This window comes from Heterocephalus glaber, unplaced genomic scaffold (genome assembly GCF_053883595.1).
Source record: "Heterocephalus glaber isolate CG9 unplaced genomic scaffold, H.glaber_assembly_v1.0 deba00001600, whole genome shotgun sequence".
Classification (NCBI taxonomy): domain Eukaryota; kingdom Metazoa; phylum Chordata; class Mammalia; order Rodentia; family Bathyergidae; genus Heterocephalus; species Heterocephalus glaber.
In genome coordinates, this window is record NW_028258372.1 from 28,798,098 (window position 1) to 28,803,501 (window position 5,404).

Consider the following 5,404-nt stretch of genomic DNA (forward strand, 5'->3'; position numbering starts at 1 on the left):
AGTTCCTAGGAGCGAACACTGTCACTTTTCCCTTCTTGAAGGAAAAGACAGATTTAAATTCTGAAAAATTCCTCTCTTCTTGGTTTGGGAAGGAGGTCGTCTTCCTTGTCACTAATCAAGTAGAAAGAAAACAGCCACTAACTTGACAGAACTGTAATTCCAGTTCTGCTTCCAAATGACCACCAGAAGGATGAGCTCTGCAGTCTCCCTTTTGAAAAGTATTCACAAAGAGTATGGATCATATTTCCTAAATAACCTACCCTGGCATATAACTCTGGTGGTAGTAAAATGGTAAGTATATGAAGGTTCAAGAATTCTTGTGTTTTCAGGCTGGCTGATATATATGTGTGTGTGTATATATATATATATATATATATATATATATATATATATATCCTGAAACTATTCTCTTTAATCTATACAAAAACCTGTGCCTTAAATTCCTGATTGGGTCTGTTAATCTGGACCAGACAAGATTTTTCTCTTACTCACCATTCTTTCTATTTATATGTGTCTATTGGGCAGGAGAATCAAGGAGAGCCTCACTTTGATACTGAAGAATATTTCTTCTAAAAGAATATCATATTTGTTTTATGTGATTAAAGGATCTAGATGGTTTCTTTTAACATCTTAATAGATATTGCTGTTACATTGACCTCTTTGCTTTTTCCCCAGGTCATTTACTTTTAGTCTCAGTTATGATGGAGAATAATTTTCTTCAACTCTTCTTTGAGTATTGCTAATAACTTCTAAAATAATATTAATTCACTTGATTATACTCCTCATCATCCAGTAAAACTTCAATGCATTGTCTTACTTTTCTTACTGCTGTGATAAAATACCTGACACCCACACCTAAGGAAGAAAAGTTTATTTCAGCTGACAGTTTGTAGAGGTTTCAATCCATAATCAGTTGGCTCCAAGGCAGGGTGGCATGGAAGAGCGGTATCAGAGAGAAGAAAGAGTCCATAGAAAGGCAGACAGGAGGCAGTGAAGCAGCAAACAGCAGCAGTAGCAGCAAACCTGCCTTTTTGCTATTCCTTTATATCCCAACCAGGCTACAACACTATTGATTGGTGCTACCCACATCTGTGGTAGGGCTTTCATTATCCACAGCCCAAACTGCATAACCACTTTCATTATCACACACCTTAATCCAGCATCATACACTCATAATACACCCACCTCCCAAAAGCCTCACCTGTGAATGCATGAGGCTTTGTGGTAACATCTAGGTATAACCCATAACAGTCACTATTAATGGCATTTCATATATATATTTCTTAAAATGTATTAATGCACTGATCAACTTCTTTTCTACAACTATAACATGAGGTAAGCAAGGTATTTTTGTAATAATCATTAATCAGTTCCTTAACACTTTTTTTCTTATCACTTTGTGTTGCAGGAATTTGTCCTGCAAATTTTTATACAGAAACATCACATGTTTTTGCTATATACTGCTTCATTTTTCTGGTGTACAGCTTGGAGAAAATTTCAAATAATATTTAATGAATGGTTAAATGGTTTGTCAGAGAGGTAAATGAAGCTTTTCTCTAAGTAAGTCAGATCTCTTAGGGCTTTCCTTCTACTTTGGTTTGTTTATATTCTCTTAGAAACTGATACATTTGAAGAATCATGGGAGAATTCTTATTCATCTATTTTTTATAATTTTAACTCCATTTGATAAAAGTTTACAATTTTAATGTCATATATAGTTTTGCTACTTTGCCATTTAGTTTAATAAAGAGTTGGAAAAATTGTGAATAACTTCATATTGATGTTAACAATAATATTTGTCCTGTAAAAAACATACAGGATTTAATTTGTATTTATGGTCATTAATTAAGTGTCCAATAAAAATAATTTTTATAAGGTGTTTTTATCTCATCTTTTAAAAATATGACTTTATAAGGCCAATAGATTTTTATAACAATGACAATTTATGTGATTAGATGCTTTCTTATGCCAGGTCATGAAATTAATTTTCACCTTAATTAGTCCCCACAGCAATGATTATATTAATAATCCATTTAGCTAATTGTATCTTGCTAAGTTAGTTGGGGACCACTCATATGTCAAGGTCAGGATGTGTCCTAAACAGTATCCAATAACTAATGCATAGTGAACAAAATAGCTTATATTTTCAAATCCTAGGTTACCTGTGTACTTAGATTTCCTTTGGTGGCACAGTATTGTCCTTGTGGGTCTCAATTTCAGGTCTTTTTTTCCATGACTAAAGGGTTTATTAGGTCATGACAGCCTGACATAGGCTGACCAAATTCTCAGACCATTAATTTGTTGAAGGTCAGTGGATTCATTTTGCATGGGAATTATAACTACCTAGATAACCTGCCACTAATTTCTCATCAATATATTCCTGTCTCATTGGAAGGAATCTATTAGGAAGCCAACTGAAAGTCATAAAATTGTTTTGAAGAAAATAAAGTAAAAAACAATGTGATGGAAGAGACTTAGCATATCACATATAAAACAACCCTTAATTCTTCAAAGGATCTAAATATATTTGGTATCATTTTATAGTTTAGATCAACTATGTCATTAGTGTAAAAATTATTTTATAGATTTCAGTATTCATTCTTGTAGAAGATTTTTAAAGCATCACACTTTTATTTAATATATTGTATCATGTCTATGTAACTTCATATCCATGTTGTAAATGATCACCTCCAAATGAAAAAACTGACATTTTGTATCTTTTGTCCTAGACTATGCTGTTCATCTATTTAATCATCTCAGTCAATTACCTTCAAAAAACTCATTATACACACATATTTTACTTAATTTTGAATATATATATATGTTTTATTTTTACTTCCATTTTTGAAGGCAAGAATACTAAAGAATTTCAGTTTGAAGAGCCCACAGAGAAGTTTTTTGTTTTATTTTTCCACAATCTTGGGTATTACACCCAGTATCTTTTCACTCAGCTACATCTCTTGTCTTTTTTATTATTATTATTTTGAGAACAAGGTGTTGTGAAATTGCTTATTTGCCGAGCTGGACTGGGCTTGGAATTATGACTTTCCTGGCTCACTCTCACAGAATGATGGGATTATAGGCATGTCCCAACCTATAGAGAAGTTCTTGAAACCAGGCACCTACATATTCAAGTTTCCAGAGGATTCTGTACATTGTCATTAATGGTAAAACTTGTGTTTTATCATGATTTCTAGGAGCTTGCAGAAAATGGTATAAGATGGTGGATTCAGAAGCATGAACAGAAACAAAAATTGGTCTAGATTGTGGAAGAAAAATTGGCAGGAAGGATATAGAGAGGATATTTCCAAAGGAAATGTCAAAAATCAATATTTTTCATGGATGTGGGGAACTTTATTTTTCCTTTTCGTTTTTGATTACCTGAAGAATTGTCACACAGTTTGTTGACAATACAGAAGTATAAAAATTGACAAAAGAAAACATGACTTTAGACCACTGCTAGCAGATTCACCATTGCAAAGAACTTTGATGTCATTATTACAACAATAAAATAAAAGAAAGCTATACAAACTGAGTATCAAAAGTTTTTCTTAAGCCATCAAAGAACTCAGGTTGCAAGGAAACTACTTATACAGGGCACATTTGGGAACTTGCTTTGGTGATAATGGAAATTTAACTGAGGCAATAGTACAAAGGCACAGCCAAAAGCTTTAATTGAAAAGAAAAAGAAAAATAGTAAAAGGGACTTTAACTCAAAAGCAATAAAAGCTGCAGGGGGCAAAGCTCTAGAGGAAAAGATCAGTCTGATACATTAACATAAAACAAGACTAGTTCACAGTTCTATTAGGATGAGTTAGCTGAGGGGTGGGTTACTTTCCACTGGGACACAAGTACAGTATTAATTTTGAGATCTTTTTCTCATGTTTTATGGGATTTTCTCCAGTGTAAGACATAGCTCACCGTCTCTTATCTTTGGAGACAACATGAAACCCCCACCCTTGCTCTTTCTGTCTACCTGGCACTTGAAACAAGAATAGGCAGTTCAGGTGAGGGGCATTCCTTACATTTTTAGTGAAAGAGGATATAGAAAAGGACATGTGAAGGCCTGAGAATGCCCCATCATCATGAGAATCACCATGAGTTCTATAACAACCTGGGCCCATAGTGAGTTCAAGGCCAATCTAAACTACATGTTGAGACCCTGTCTCAAAAAAAAAAAAAAATCACAAAGGGAGTGAATAAACATTGAAGATTAAATAATAAAATTAAAATACTTAACATTTCTTATTTTTAATAACACTGAAATATTATTGGTAGTTTAATAATTTTTCCATAAACAGATGGATTTATTTTCAGCAGTAAGTTTGAAACTCTTGCTTTAAGCAAGGGTACTACAATAATTAAATCAGGAATAGAGAATTTCCTACACTGTCATGGATATAAAAGTTCCTTTTGTACTTTTGTTTAACACTGATCAATAAGCAGATTCAGTCCACATTTGCTGTGCTCCATCTACTGAGTTAACCCAAGCTTCTTCTTCAGAGACTCTGGCATCTCAGGTGGAGGCAGGTGGGAGAGCCTGAAGTAGACCTTCACCAAGTCATAGATGAACCACTGCAGTGCAGTCAGAGTACCGATCGTGATTATACGGGCAAAGAGTCCCTTCCACACACCTCTAAAGCCAAGTCTCTGGAGGACCTGAGAAGTGCTGCTACCTTTCTCTTTATTTAGCACAGATACCACAGAATCAGCAGGGTGAGAAACAATTGCACAGAAGACTCCAGCTATGTAGCCTGCCACAAATGTTACAACCAGCTGCTCTGGCTTTGAACATTCACTTCGGGGCTTAGGAACCACAAACTTGTATAATGCTTCAACAGTATCTTCAAAGCAGGCAAACTTCATTATGGTGTATGATGTTTGTCTCATCCAGAGAGCAGCAACTCCCTTATAGAATGCTTTTAGGCCTTCTTCCTTATACATTTTGGGAGCAGCATTTCTCAAACTGTCAGCATAACCTGGTTAGGTTTGAATTCAAACTTTAGCAGCTTCCATGGGCGCCAGGCCTATAGTGAGACCAGGATAAACACAAGAAACGCCCCCTCATGCCCCTCCCCTTATAAAATTGATGCTTTTGTAACTGCTTGTTCTGCTTCTGTAAACTTGCTTCATCGCTTCTCAAAAAGAGATAGTGCCTGCTTCCTCCCTTTACTGTAAATTGCCCCAATCTGATAAGACAGCAAAATAGCTGAGTTGTGAAAAATACTTTTGCAACTAGTCAAAAACATGTTAATCTACCCTTCAACTTTTCTTCTTAAAATAACACCTATAAAAATGCTGCTTTAACACCCTATATAAACCGTGCTGTTCCTGGACTCAGGGCTTCGCTTCGCTTAGGGAGTGGAGTCCACGCGCGTGAATAAACTCCTTACAGTTTAACTTT

General features: G+C 35.0%; 1 pseudogene; it reads right to left on the minus strand.

The window, feature by feature from the left end:
* Window positions 1-4,473: 4,473 nt before the first annotated feature.
* On the minus strand, window positions 4,474-4,944 carry LOC101702845 (solute carrier family 25 member 3 pseudogene; annotated as a pseudogene).
* Between the last annotated feature and the right edge of the window lie 460 nt (window positions 4,945-5,404).